This window comes from Nipponia nippon, unplaced genomic scaffold (assembly GCF_047370975.1).
Source record: "Nipponia nippon isolate SJK-2023a ecotype South Korea unplaced genomic scaffold, ASM4737097v1 scaffold_2, whole genome shotgun sequence".
NCBI classification, from domain to species: Eukaryota; Metazoa; Chordata; class Aves; order Pelecaniformes; family Threskiornithidae; genus Nipponia; species Nipponia nippon.
The window spans coordinates 61,650,701-61,666,915 of NW_028262336.1; positions in this window are offsets into that span (position 1 = coordinate 61,650,701).

Below are 16,215 nucleotides of genomic sequence, written 5' to 3' on the forward strand. Positions count from 1 at the left end.
AGCTAGCTCTATGGTGAGAGATGTTTGAGCAAAGTTATGGTTCCAGCAAAGCTTTTTAAGTAAAAGGTGATTTTATTTATTTTTATTCCTGGCAAGTTTTCTATTTTTCTCCTGCTTTTTTAGGAAGCTAGGAAGAAGGTGATGACTATCTTATGAGCATTTAATTGCATATGGGAGGTTTGTGCCCCATTTTGTGAGCATGCAGCTTCCTGGAGATTCCTTGGGAGCTGGAGCTCTCTTAACTCCCAATCTAACATTTGATAGATTCGCATGGTAAGCTTCAAATGAATGTGAGGGATGACTAGCAGACTTATCCAAAACACCTTCCAGTCATCAGCAGCCCAGAGAAGATAACCCTGATATAAAGACCATCGTCCTACTGATGCAGGGGACCATAGGCTCTGACTGACAGACCAGCGAGGACAAGCAACCTGGCCAGCTTGTCCTTGCCACCCGCCGGCTCGAGTCTCGCACAGGCTCACGCAGCTTGCGCGGTGGCTCCAGTGCATAGATGTGGAGCAGCGCAAAGCAGAGTGCTGCACCTGCCTGCTCTGCAGAGTGGGTTCATTGCAGGACTCGGTTTTTCAGTGCGTATGAGTGGTTTGTCTCAAGTTATACCTGATCCTGTTTTCCTTCTTTTTGTCTGAAGTTCTTACACGATGGAAAAAAAAAAAAAAAGTAGTGAAACCAGAAAAAATGAAGATGTGAGAGGGAGGGGAGGATGGCAGGAATGGTAATTATTCTTTTTTATAAGATTGCTTGTCTTGTGTTGGTACATCAGATAGCAGGGAATTTGCTTTTGAATGCAATGCTACTTCCCTAAACTTATGCACTGATTTCATTAGAAGTTAATGACAAGATAGTATTTCTGGCAATTAAACACGGACTCCGCATATGAGTTTAGGTGAAGACACTTTATTTTACAATCTGTCCCTTTTATAATATGATCTAGTGTCCACGAGTCTCTTCAGCTTTGCTTATTGGTTCTTCATCATCCTTATTTTTCTGCCTCTAAGTTTCACAAACTTGTTTGTAACAAGCCTCAAGGGCACAGCTGCATCTCGTCAAAGTAAAACACAATCTCATTTATTCCCACAATTCCCCCTTTTTTTTTCTACCACAAAAGCTTGTTTAATCATATTCTGTAGTATTTTCTGTACCCAAGACACTAGACAAGAAACTATCATTATTATAGCACAAAATATTAGTAACAAGAAAAGACCCATTTTGATTATAGACACTATCCACCCACCAATTCCCCAACTTGTTAGTGAGTGATTCAGCCAATCAAATCCATCGCTGACTTGTAATCTGCTAACCCCCTCCTTCAAATCTTTGATTGCTTTATGGATTGATTCGGAGTTATCTGGTAAGTCATTCCCCATGTGTCTTCTCGGAGTTCAGTGTCTTCTGCTGCTCATTCCTGTTACCTGATGCAAGAGCCGGTCTTACACACCTTGCAGGTACCCACTTAGGTCCTACATCTGTTGAGACACAAGCATACCCTCTGCCCCAGGTTAGTAGATCACAAGGACCTTCCCAATTACCTGTTTGTAGTGATTTTGTAAAAACTCGGGCCTTCTGTGGTGTGGCTGTTAAATCTTTTGATTGAAGAGACAGAAAATGAGAGATAGTAACAGGAATATTATTTTCAGACATATTCAGGTAGTTTAACACATACACGGCTTTACTTAGTCTGTCTGCTGGAGTGGCTCCTGGCATTCCCCCTTTTTGTTTTTGCAACATGGATTTTAGAGTGCGATGTGCGCGTTCTACTATGGCTTGGCCTTGTGGTGAATGTGGAAACATCTAGTCCGGCACTGCCGGCGGTGCTGGCTCGGAGACAATCGGAAAGGCTTGTAACGGTGTATTTGCTGTCTGAGCGCGTTCCGCTTTCGCGCCCCCTCGCGAGTTTCCCAATCTCCCTAATAATGGTTTGCCATCTACGTCATATTTCGATCGACATTGGTTCGCGAAATGCCTTCCTTTTTTACATTTTGGACATAGTCTGGGTGCGCTTGATGCGCTCGGTTTTCCTCCCCTTCTCAATTGTGGGCAATCTCTTTTAAAATGTCCAGTTTTTCCACAGAAGAAACATGATTTCTGTACTTTCAGTGCGGTGGCAAAAGCTGTAGCTAATGTTTCCATATTATGTGACATTGACCCCACCTTCTGGGTAGCTTCTATCATATCCATTAAGGAGGGATTTTTTAGAGGCAAAAGCACTTTTTAACAGTCCGTATTCACATTTTCAAAGGCTAATTTTAGGAGTAGGACCTCTCTTGCTTCTGCATTTTCGACTTGTTTTTCCAAAGCCTCTTTAAGACGATCTAAGAATGAGATATATCCCTCTCCTGCCCCTTGCTTTATTAACGTAAATGATTTTGTCGCTCTTCTGGCATCCAGCACTCTTAGTAATGCCTGTAAAGCAAGGTCTCTGCCTTGTGCTAATATCTCTGGTCGTAACCGTGCCTGTAACGTTGGGTGATTTAGTGGTGGATCCCCCATAAGGTGGGAGAGTCCTGCCCCTTGTAAAGGGTCGCCTTGTTGTCGCTGCATATTGATAATTGTGGCGTTCTGGCAGGCGGTACGCCAGGTGCTTTCAAAGACCACCTTTTGCGTTGGGGTCAATATAAGATTAGTAAGCGTCTATATACCAAATGGTACTATTTCATTTGTAAATATTCCCCGTAGCAGGAATTGTGTAAAAGGAGAACCCAGTCCATGTGCGGCAACTGTTTGTTGTAGATCTTTTAAAACATTACAGCCAAAAGGTTCACGCTCACTGGGGACATTTGCATTGCTGCATATGGTGGGACACGCTATCGCTGAACAAAAAGCTGTATCGCCCGCTTGCAATGCTTGGTGTCTAATCTTTTGCCACCTCGCAGCAGCAGCTGACGCCCCCCATTCCTCGGGCGGCAATTGGTTATAGGTTTGTGGAGTATCGGCATTAGGAGCGGTAGGGAAAGGCGGTACGAGTGCTGACGCAGCAGGGGCCGGGGGCGGGCGGGGGAGTGGAGGGGTACTGGTTGCAGGGATTGGGAGGTCTAGCAGAGGTGTTGAAGCCATGGGAGCAGGTGAAGGAGACAGCGGTGCAGAGGGTAGCGGCGGCGCAGCGGGGGTGGAGGCTTGTGCATCCTGAGCCCCCACTAACAGAGATTTGTCAGAGGACGAACCCGATGGCGGTGTTTCTGGCGTGCCCTGTGGGGTTAGCTCTGGAGTGGTAGCAGAGGCTGCAGCCTTTCGGTCTGACTCTGATTGTTCTAAAGTGTCTTTCAGTAAACTCCACGTCGTCAAAACACTTGTGGCATTACTGTCCCCCTTGGTGGCCACTTCCCATAACACTTTTCCTGCCTCCTCCCAAGTCTCCACCTGGAATGCGGTCGCTGCGTTCGCTTGTTGCCCATTTTTTCGCAGCCAAGTTAACAACAACTGAACCTTTCCTTCATCATAATTTATGCCCCTTTTTGCAAGGATTCGCAAAAATATACGCAAAATAGATTTTTCTTCTGAGGATGTTTGCGCCCCCATTTTCCCGTTCCCAGCTGCTCACCTCTTTTTCCTGAGGCGATTAATTGTCGACAAGCAGCTCTCTGGTCCGCTGCAGTAGAGTTCAGCTCTCTGGTCCGCTGCAATAAAGTTCAGCTGGGCTTGCCACCAGCCGCTCTCTCGTCCGCGGTTCTTAGGGCCAAATCACGTCGGGGTCACCATTTGTGGCAATTAAACATGGACTCCGCATATGAGTTTAGGTGAAGACACTTTATTTTACAATCTATCCCGTTTATAATATGATCTAGTGTCCACGAGTCTCTTCAGCTTTGCTTATTGGTTCTTCATCATCCTTATTTTTCTGCCTCTAAGTTTCACAAACTTGTTTGTACCAAGCTTCAAGGGCACAGCTGCATTCCTGCGAACCTGTTTGTAACAAGCCTCAAGGGCACAGCTGCATCTCGTCAAAGTAAAACACAATCTCATTTATTCCCACAAGTAGTTGGGAAATAAGGATGAAATAATATAAATGTGACACACCAGAATGCTTACTCAATGGTTTTATTGTCATTACATGACAAGCTGTAACAAAATATGTTTAAATGTCTTAGTACTTAAAAATACTGCTGGCTTATGTTATCATTATGGATTTTATTACGACCAAGTCATACCAACACTGACAAGCATCAATATTTTGTGTCCTTATCAGTACTGTTTCAGAGATGAGACAGAATACTTTGCCCATGCACTGATGTGTGAGACATTACTGTGACTGCCCCTACTTAATTTTTCATTGCGGGATTTATTTTATAATGTTTAGAATTCAAAACGGGGGCAGAAGGGGAAATGAATAATCCTATGATCTTTTTTATAAACAGTACTGTAACTGAATTATTTTTAATTATTTAAATGCATTGTGATTAAATTGAAACTAAAGCCATTTTCTTTACAGCTTCTGCCTAAATAGCAAATGCATCCTACTGTAAAAGGCAAAGGTGTTGTTTATGTAACAGAGGACTTTGTATACCAAGCTTTTGTATTGCTGGTTGTTTAGATATGCTCAGTTATTTTCTCTGCCCCTCTTCACTTTTTAAATTACATTTAAAAAGGACACCTTAATTTTATGTACATATATCCACACAAATGTTGTGATAAAATGATACTTCCCTTGGCTAGAATGGCTCTAGAAGCGAAGGCTGCTCAGTGCATCTGTGGAGCATCACGGAGCCCCAGTACCCCTTCCTGCACGCCTTGTCTTGATGGACTGCTCTGGCTTTGCAGAGCTTGTAGCAGGCTTGTCAGCACATCGTAGGCAAAACCAGCAGTGATCTATGATACGCAAAGTGGAAAATAAAAAAGTTTTCAGAGATGTCTTAATGTGAAAGGAATTATATTGTTACCAGCAAAATTGCTTTCTGCATTCTTGGGAAGGAATATTATAGATTTTGAATTAACTTCTTCATTTGTATTATTTGTCCATCTTTTAATAATTAATTGTTATTGTATTTAGGAATGTAATCTGTTTAAAGACGAAAAGGTTTCTTAGATTGAGAGAGGATCTTGTACTAACTGATATGACTGTAAAAGGAGTGGAGGGAATTATTTATGCAAAATCACATATAATTCCTTGGGAAAACAATGTAAAATTTATGTAAAAGTTATTGGTCAGTCTACTTTTCAGTCTTTTGTGTAACAAAGTGGTACAATTTTATGGATTTTCTATCATTTCTTTATCTAAATCCAAAAGTTTGATGTGGTGATTCTCTGTATTCATGAGGAATGTTGAATTGAAGCATCCAAGAAAAGTTTTCTTCAATTATAGAAATCCTTTCTAAAATATGAAGTTATAATAGAATTATTAAGAATCTGTTAATATATTGTTTTGTGTGTTTAGAAGCATATTCATTTTCAAATTCAGAGCCCAGGAACCCAGCCGTTACCCAGTTACTCTTTATTTGGTGCTCTTGTCAGCAGCTACTCTTTCCTAGGCAAATGATGTTGGTTATGAGTGGAGAGTGAAAATTTGAGGTGAAAATTGCCAGCCTGGAGGCTATATCAACACTTGTACGTTCTTGGAAGGCGACTGTGCTGAGGAACAGGCATGTCACGGTCAGTGGCAGTTCAGCGGGCTGTGGAGTGTGAACGTGGGCGGTTTGGGCACCTTTCTAGCGTGACATAGCACCTTCATTGCTTAGGGAATGGAAGAAATGCAAGTACAGGCAGGTAAGTCTTCTGGGGGCAAATAAAACCTTTGAGAGCTCTCCATGGCAATAGCTGTATTACAGGACGTGTTAGTTTTTCAGTGATATTGAATCTAGGTGCACACCACAGCTGTATCCTGACCCCACACCGGGATGTAATGTGGATTCAAACCAGCTCTTTGGTTTTCCCTGGAAGAAGAGCCAGTCTGCAGCTAGAAGGGAGTGATGGGCGTGCTCGGCCCAGGTCTCCAACAGAGCCCCAGCATGCGTCCCGGTGACAAACAGTCAGTGCTTCGAGAGGCTGAAATATTATGATAAGTTCCAGTGCAAACACTTGATGAACATTGAGTTAAAGTTGCCAGCCCACATTTCCCGCTGACCCCAAAGGAACAATCAGCAAAGACCCATTCTGTCAGCTACCAGTGCTTCATTTTTCAGTCCTTTTTTTCAGACTCAACTATTGCTTTCTTTACCCAGGAGCCCTGGGTGTTGTTCTTTCCCTGAGCAATCTCTGTTTTGCCTAGGCTACCAGCATAAATATAAATATTGTTACAGTTCCAGTGTTGTGGATTTTTTCCAACAAGCCACTGCTATGACTACAAACTTTGAACAATTAATTACTAACATAAACCATCTGTTTGCAAAAGTTTTCCTTAATGTTACAGAAAGCACTCATGTTTTCAGTTGGATTATTTACATGCATCTGAAAAAGGCAACAGGGAGTTACAGAAATCTGCAAGTTGTATCAGTACCATGCTGGTCTGAAAAACATGATTATTCAAACAGTAAAGGGTGATGGTAAAGCTACTTGTTCATTTCTGGCTCAAAAAGGAAATAATGGAAAGGCAGGAGCTGGGTCGAGATGATGAACTGATGAGCAGATGACGCACTAACCAGCCAAAAGGCTATTTTTCAGTTTTCCTTTTTTAAATTATCTGAATAGTTTGAATATTTGTCTGCTACACAGGATACGTATTTCACAAGAAAGCTTTATTTTCATCTAAAATAATATTGTTCAGGTATTTCTAGTAATGTAGCAATGCTTTCTCCTCTTCTTCCCTAGTCCATAATACTTTTGTTAGATTTCTTGGGGATTTTTTTGGTCAATGCTACATTCGAACACAGCAGCCCAAACAAGTAGAAAAATACTAAAAAAAAAAAGGTTATACCAGGTGCAATGAACAAGAACTCAGGTGCAGACCTGCTTTTTTGCAGTTCATCAGTGAAATGGAATGTCACTCTATCAGCTGCTAGTGATATTTCTAGGCTAGTGCTATCCCACTTGTTCTGCAGGTATTTTTAGGCTAGCGCTTTTTTTTTTATAGCATTTTGTATTTGCAGCTAGTTCTTTTGGTTTATTTTTAGAAACACTCCCCTCACCCCTTTGGGAAGAAAATGAGCTTTTGTTTTTGTGTTTCTCCCCTCCCCCTCGCCCCCCCCCCCCATATGATTGAAATTAAACTTGGTAACTAATTAACTTATCTCTTCCATTGGCAAGTCATAATAAGTTAAATTTATCCATTTCAGTGATGTGCTTGATGCATTTCTTGTGATTATTCAGACTTGTAAATATTAGAAAACCTCTTCCATAGTCTCCCCAAATTCTTGGATTTCCCTTTGTGTTCACAAATAAAAAAAGGTTTCTTTGATTATGTATCTTGTGACACACATAAAAAGACAGGGAGTTTGTGTAGGCCTCTTGCACAGCAGAAGTAATTTGTAAGTTTTGCCTCAGTAGAATACTGGGAAGCTCGCAGTGAGGAGCATAAGGGGGAAGTGCCAGAGTCTGATGGGGAATATGCAAAAGGATTTCTGTAGAGGAAAATTAGTACAGGCTGACATCCTGCAGAAAGAAAATTAACAGAAAATGTGCTGAAACATCTTACCTTTTACTTTCTCTCTACTCATTCTCCTTTAAGCAGAGTTTTGCCTTCAGAAGTAGAGAGATGCCAATCAATGCATGAAATCCACTGGATAACGTGCAACATCTCATGTGGGATGCACTGGGAGGTTACAGTGATGAGCAAGAAACTACGATCCTAGAACAGATAAAAATAAATGCAGCAGTGAATGCTACAGAAGACATGAACTGGGAGTTTATTTGAATACTAATATTCACAGTGACCATGTGTGATGACATATTTTTAGAAGACAAAATTTCTGTATTTCAGACTTTGCCTATCCCCAATCATTAAAAAAGAGAGCGAGGTCTAATGTAAGTGCCCAATTATCCTAAATCTGCTTCTCTCAGTTAGTAAAATGCTCTCACAGTCTCTCTCTTCCATACAATGCACTGTTTTGCTTTGCTGTGTAGTGTTTGCTTAGAATTATCAAGGCCAGTTTGGGGACAAATCTGAATGGCTTTGTTGTGTTGTGCAGTCTGCTGGTTAGGGCACTTGTCTAAGATGTGGGAGATGTCATTTCATTCATCCCCTCATTACGCAGAGAAAAGGAACACCTGTGATTTTTTAGCTTTTAAAAAGTAATTAAGAAAAATATGAAAAAATGTGAACACACATTGTTGTATCTATCTCCAAGATATTTTTCCCTTTACAAATCCCCTTTAAATCCCCAGATTTATACTCAAACATGTTAAATGGGCTTATTTGTGCATAAACTTCAAGAACTGGAGAATGTATACCTGCATAGATACTAAACAGAAGCAAAGCTAGTGATTTTAAAACAGCCCAAATGTGTTAGATGCTGAGCCTGAAAACTTACTCACACGCATAACCCAGGTTGTGTGTTACATATTATTTTGGCCAACCTTCAACAGGGGCTGCTTGTGCTAGGATGCTCCTGTTTGTGCACAGAATCCCTGGGTTAGTCACGTAGGATTAAAGGATTGCAAAAGTTCAGATTAGAGAGTGTTGGGCTTTCTCAGTGTCCCTTTAACGCTTAACTACATAAATGCCATTGGTTCTGGCTTAGGTGCCAAAAGAGGCTTTCTGACTCTTACGTTAAATAGGAGAACAATTTGCAGGACTGGGGTCTCGAGAAGCAAACATAGTCTGACAAGGGAGCTAGAAAAGCCTCATATTTCTAAAAAGTGGTTCCTTCGTTCTGTCAAATTCCTCTTCAGCTTCTTGCTGTTTCCTATCACTTGAACGGCTCAGGCTATGTAAAATTAAATAATTTTTAAGACCACACTCTCATGGTGATTTTTAGAGTGTAATATCATCATAGACCGCAATATATCAAAGACAATTTGCTTGCTGTACCCTGGAAAGTCAATAATACACTAGTCAATTTTTTGTAGAAAGAAGTCAGAGAGGAAGGTTTGTAACTGTATTTGTATGTGGTTATCAGCTGTTTCTGAATAAAAATATTTTCCTTTTCACTTTTGCCTTTGTTTCACAGTGTTTGAGTTGGAGAAACACTATCTCACTGATTTATAACAGACTCCAGCAGAAAACTAACATGATACTTCAGAAGGTATGGCTTTATAAGAGGGCATTTCATCAAAAAGAGGATGTGACCTCTTGTGCATTATCTTTCTGCTTTGCCTTTACCCTTCTCACTCCACTTTGCCTTTTCCCTTCTCACTCCGCTTCCCCCCCACTCTGTTAGGCTTTAGCAGTCTGACCGTACTCTTCATTTAAGGATTTGGTCTGACATCTGCAGATGTCAACTGCAGATGCAGATGCACAACTCCCGAGTGCCATGGGGCAGGCAGAACAGCATTGGGGTCACCAGTTCTGGTGGTACTATTTACCCAATTCTGGTAGCACCAGCATGCAAATTATTTTTAATCTGACTTAAATAAAAAAAAAAACTTTATTGTAGATTTGGATTCTTTTCTTTGTCTTCAGGTTAGTGAGCATCAGTTGTCCACTCAGCTTATATATTTTTTTTTTTCAAGGAAAATCTAGGCACATTTGGTTGTCTTTGAGAGATAGGAAATTTGTAGGAGTTGGACATGTGGTGAAATCCCAAGAGCTGCCAATGTTGTACAAACCAGTTTCTCAGTCTCTTTCATCATTGGAATATGATAACATGAGACTTTTCTCTATTTTTGAATGCAGCCTGTCTGAGACAGTGGCTATATGCAGCTATGGAGTACCTAGCCACAAAAAGCTCTGTTCATGGTTAATTACTTATGGGTATACTACTCTAATAGAAATATTTAATATTCATAATCTTGGTTCTCTGTTCTCAGTATGTTGTGAAGAGATTTGAGTGATTTTCAAGTACTTAAGATGATAAAACATGTCTTCCCCACTGTGCTCTCAGAACAGAGCCATTTTCCTAGCATCGACTTTGTTGCCTTTTTATATACAAGATTCTTTTCTTGATGGATGCTTCTCTGCAGTGAAGCTCAGTGTCACAGGACTGCGGATAGAAGGCTATAACCATTGCTTTGTGTGCCATACTGGCCATGTTGCAGCATACATTGCTTTAAAATGACTAAGTTATTAAAATAGTGAACACTTCGCTAGTTAGGAACAACAAAGTTACCCCTAATTTCACTGGTGTAACAGAGAACAATTTATGTGGAGACTTGTACAACTGAACCTCTAGAAGGAATATTAATGAAAACCAGAAAATTTTAAGTCATGCATTTCAGAATAAGTATAGAAGGAAAGCATTGAAGCTGTACCAAGCACTCAATTCTAAGACTTTTTTTCCCAGTAAGTGAACTGAAACACTCTGTTCCTTTGCTTCTACTGAAGAAGCTCACATGTTTTAATGACCTATAGTGAACTTCTTACAAAGAAGCTGGAATAATTTCTTGACTAGTTTTAAATAACAAAAAGCCCACCACAAGTGGGAGATTTGACCCTCTATGAATTGCCCACAGAAATCCCTTTAGGCAGCTTAACGAGACCTAAATTTCTGTGTCTTGCATTTACTTGAAAGTTCCAGTGACGAAGCAATACTTCATTATGTCTTTCTTTGCTGGTTTAGCTCAAAATTCTCATGGTTGCTTGGTTGCGTGACTCCTCGCACCAGCATTTTTAGCTGTTGCAAGACGGAAGTGTTACTCTACACATTTTTAAAGACTGATGTCGTGCCTTGGCATTAAAACCCCTGTCATCTTTTCCTGCAGAAAGGGCTATGCTTGCATAATCACACAGATAAAGTGTAGTACGCACTCCTAGGACTGCTAAGAACTTCTTAACAAAGTGAGCAATTGTGAAGACTTGTAGGAGATGATCTGATGGGAGAATTTTGTTTGGATTTTCTGTGTTCTCTCTTCACCACCTAAATTGTAACCTTCCACTCTGCCCTCCAGTTTTTAGAGGGCTCCATCTCAAGCCACCTAGACAACTTTCTGCCTGTGAGTGTCACATGTATGTAATTGTAAATGCATTTTTTTCCTCGTCTGTGGCCAAGAACTTGTTGCGTATACCTGTGCAATGTATATATACCACCTAGAAAGCCTGAACTTGGGAAACACGAGATGGGAAGGGGCTTCCTCTGTCCCTTGGCTAGTTCATTCCTATCTCAGGTGTTCAGTTATGTTGTTCTCTCTGTGATTTATCATGCTTGATCCTAAAAAAGTAGTTAGGTTTCTCATCTCCATTATTGCTGTTCAAGAATCTCATTTGATCTGATTCTTAGAAACTTATTTATAGCTTTAATTGACAGCTGAGACACATTCTTCTCCTTTATTGGTATCTACAGGATGTATTATTTATAGACAGCAGTTGTAGCCTGTCTTCAATTTAACCTAGACAAGCCAAATTAACTTAATCTTTCCTGAAAGGTAAGCTTCTAATTTTCCCTAGCATACTAGCAGTCCTCCTCCCATGATAAGTCTCTTCAAATTTGTTAACATGTTGTCCAGGACAGCGCACAACATTTCAGGTGAAGGTGGGCTGGTACCCTGACCAGTGTTGTTGGGGTCCTAAACAGAAGACGTGTGCGGGCGGAGGGGTTAGGGATCCACATGAGTGCCGATGTGAGTCGGTGCAGGCCTGAGCTGTGCTGCACGTACCATGAGGCTGCAGGACAGCCTGAGCCAGCTCACCCTGACGGAGAAGCCTGCAGGCAGCTCCCGTTTGGCACCTGGCGATGACTCCACCTGCATGTCTCAGCTTACCTTGAAGAGAAACAGCCTGTTTCCATACAACATCCTTTGCTTGAAAGCAGAGATGATGAATAGAGTTGTCTACTTCTAAGGACACCTTGTAAAACCTCTAAAGGCTTCAGTGCTGGCAAATCTTCCCCACAGACAGGATTTGCGTGGCATGCCATGCCCTGACTAGAGGTGTGGCCGATGCTGCACAGCTCCACGTCCCCAGCACTTGAAGAGAAATAAGATTATCTGTGCTATCTCCTTTTACCTTCTCGGGTTATCTCCAACAAACCAAATTTTAATCAATATCCCATGGAGTATGAGCATCTTTCTCATGGGGATCTATAATGAACACTTGCATCAGTGCATTACAGGTGCCTTAGGTACTTCTCTAACACTACTGGAAATAGTTCACCTGATTTAAGACAGCATTTGCCTTTTTTTTTTTTTTTTAATGGAAGTAACATACTTGTGAGTCAATTTTGACGCCCAATTCTTCTCCTTAGTCTGTGATTCTGGATAGCAAGTTGTTATTTTTGTGAAGGAAAAAAAAAAGTGTAATTTCTGGGTGCAAGAAGAGCGCATGAGTGAACGCTGTTATGAGCCAGGCCTCTGGGTCACATACTTCTCTTCCAACTGTTGTGCCATTGGTAAATTACACAGGAAAACTTCCATATTTTTGTGCTGATGGCACTGATGAAAACATTGATGTGAAGGCAATGGCTGATCCCCTGGCGAGTTCCCTCCATCACAGTAATTACTGCCACACCTTGGCTCTTTCCTTTTCAAGAATCTGCTGTCATCTTTCACTAGCTGGCTTCCCAGTCAGCCTTGCAATTCTGGTTCTGCAATATAACTCAGCTTCCTCCGCTCTACCATGATAATAGATTTCCAAGATAAGGGCGATAAGGATATTGAAACAAAACAACAGACTAATGTGATGTAACCAAACACTGCAACATTATTTTTCTATTTTCCATTTCCAGTTTTCCACTCCTATTTTAACCTTTCTGAATCAAAAGTTTTTGCATACCCTGCAGCTTACAGTCTGATTGTTTTTGAATATTTCTTCCTCAATAGAAGATTTTCTGTTCTCCAGTTGTAGAATATATACATTTTTTAAAAATACTGTAGAGTGTTTTTTCTGCAGAAAAGCTTGTCTGTTCCTCCAACTATTTTAGATGGCCCAAAGAAAGATATTACTTCTTGTAGCGGCTCTTGCCATGCTTCAAGATTACTAGGTACTGGCCTGCAACTTCATACGTGAGTTACTCTGAAATTTAGGATAGAAACTGCTTGGCTTCCCTGAATGAGATATGCAGAAAACTTAGGAATTTTGCTTTCTTCTTAGTTATTTTAATTTCCTGGATCATATCTTTATTTCTATTAGCCTTGCTGCCTTCTCCTCCCATAGTTGCCATTACCTTTCTCAAAGGAGATGAAAGGATTAATGTCATTTTGTGGCCACATGTAATTCTTTTGCTCATTCTGATTGCACTGAATTCCTATTTCATTGGTCATTTTTACAGCTAAAGAATATTTTATCAAATGTTTTAATTTACCTTGTGAAACTAAACTCCATCCGACTTTTGCCAGTGCTAGTTGTTATGACCTTGAAAATAGATCTTTGTTTACCAGTCAGACCTATGTCCCTTTTCTTTAATGTTTTTTTTCCAAGATGGATTCCCCCAGCTGAGTTTTAAGCCTTCCAACCTGCAGGTAAAGTAGGAGAAAGTAAATTTGTTGGAAGCATAAAAACTGATGAATCAATTTCTTTGGGGGGAAAAAAGGATAGATTTTGCCATAAAAAGTGTGCCTGGCTTTTCTACTAGAAACCTGCTGAACTACAAATTACTTCCTATGCTCTACTGGTGAATAATTTGTAACTGCAAGATGTTTGATTACCACACTTACAAGTCCAGAGAAATTCTTGTAAGATGTAAATGCTAAGCTAGTTGCTCAGTGTTAAAACCAAAAGTGGGATTGCTCAGTAAAAAGGAATTACACATTCTTAGCACTGCAAGCACATTTAGATGGCCTTGACATTCCTAGTATTCTGGTTTGGGATGGTAGGTATCAAAACAGCCTGTTTTAGGCAGCTTTAACTGTATCTAAATAATTACCTGCAATTACATTTCTTTATATTTTTTCTTGTAGCTTTAAAAGCTTTGTACATACAACAATATTCTTAATGTCTTCACCGAAGTTATCTTGTGCAACAAAGCTTAAAGTAGAAATGGCAGAAAAATATACATAAAGGGCTTTAAAATTCTGTTAGGTTTTTATTTGCCCTGTTCAGTTTCAGAGGAAAAAGATATACGATGAGTATATATGGCAGCCAAAACCAAAAAAATAAGGTTGTGGCTACAAACCACATAGTTTTGCCCTAAATATACATCCGGATGTCTTAGAGACACGGTGTGACTACAGTCTCTTTTAATGTAGAAAGGATGATTTACCAGGAGCAGGGAAAACACAAGATTACTGAATTCTATAATTTCCTTTACAAAAGTAGCAATTACATTTGCTTGTCATTGTCACTTGTCCTAAAAAAATCAGGGCAAGCGTTGCCTTGATTTTTGCAGGTTAAGTCAGTTGGTGTGGAGGACCTGGTATCCACACAATGCATGTTTCAAGAGACTTTATTTCAGGCTAACTGCTGTCACGTACTCTTGTCAGCATGCCCAAGGAGTTGGAGCTTGCCTTCAAGTTTTGCCTCTTCGGAAAGGAATCTGCTTCATGGGCTCCAGGATTGTTTGGTGATACAAAATGTGGAGGGCGGGGTTGAGAGGGAAATCAGCTTTAAGAGTGCTCTCCTGATCCAAACAAAAATGCTAATGCAGCCACATGCATATGCCCAAAGGAGATGAATATATGTGAAAAGGGAAAGTTGTCAATATTATAAATTGGGGAAGACAAGTGATATTGAAAGCTGGAACAAAACTACTGGAGGGTGTAGAAAAACAAGAGGTTTGTGGTAATGAAAGGCAATGGTCTAAATTCAGCCCAGACAACTTCCATCCCATCCCTACCTAAGTGAATGCTCCCACTCTGATTTTCTTCTATGCATAAGTCAAAAGGGTTGAATTATTTATTGCAGGTAACATTCTCCCTTCATTGGTTATATAAAGTTTATCAAATAAATAAAGCAGATGCATGCAGCTGTCCGATGGAAAAAGGACTTCACAGTGATACCTTATTTAGCAAATACCTTTTGGAAAAATGCAATATACCCAATTCTACCCCCAAGCCCAGTCTCTTCATCTGCACAGCAGTAGCCTTCTTTGAACACCTCCTCAGCTGCAGAAAGATAAGCCACTTAAGGTAAATTCCACTGCACAGATCTGATCAGGAGGATGTTTGGAAAACTCTTTGCTTAGCATCACCTTCATTGCTGGAGTTGATGGTTCTTGGTCTGCTTTGAAGTGTTCCTGGTGACCACATCAAATATTCAAGCAGCCTGGGGTCAATATCCACTTTTCTCGGACAACCCACTTCTCTGCTCTTCCACGCAATTTTTGTCTTGCGACTGCCAGAACTGTATATTCTGTTGTCTCATGAAATGCAGTCATTTCAGTTGATATTCCTTCAGCTTTACTATAAAGTGAGTTTTCTAAATTCTGATTCATATCTGTCACTGAATAGTTGAATGATTGAATAGCTCTCATTTTACCTGTTCATTTTGGTAATGTTTTAACATCGTCTTTTATACCAGAGAAATTTTTTCACTATTAGTGGTATTATAATGAAGACAGGAGAAAAAAAAATTGCATACAGCAGAACCACTAGTGCATATGTCTCAGAAAGAATTCTTCAAAAAAAATTTTTTTTAAAATCAGTGCTTCTAGAAAAATGTAGTAGAGCAGGTCAGGCAACACCTCACTTGCCTTTATGATAATCAGATTTAAACTCATAGATGTTTGTTGGTGGTGCAAAATAACAATACAATACAGAAGCTAGAAATCTTGCATAAAAACTATTTGACCTAATGCAGTGAGTTCGTAAGAAACACTTCCAAAATGAAATATGGGTATAATTGTTGACTGAAGAAAGACTAGCTGACTGCATAAATCCTGCTGTCTTTGCTGAGCCAGGAATGAATTAATTCTGTGTTCCTCCCAACAGAATAATGTCTGGAGCTGTTACAACGTGCCTCCAGCCAGCACATACCTTGCATTGATGGAGGGCAATATATGGGGGCATAGCAGGGTGTAATCTCTCATCTTTGCTTCTCTGTGGCTACCACACGGTGGGCAGGATGGTTGAACCTGTTTCCGTTTGGTAAATACAATAGTACCAGAAAGTAGAATGAAAGAAGTACCAGAAGTAGAATGAAAAATCGGGGTGGAAAGAGCACGACATGCCTGGATTCTTCTCCATGACTTTTGCAGAATACTTGTAATTTGCTTAGCAAATGTGTTTATAATGTATTTTTAACAATAATGAGAACATCTACCTTGGTAATTCTAAAAGTTCCGTGATTGCTGACTACTTTGGGAG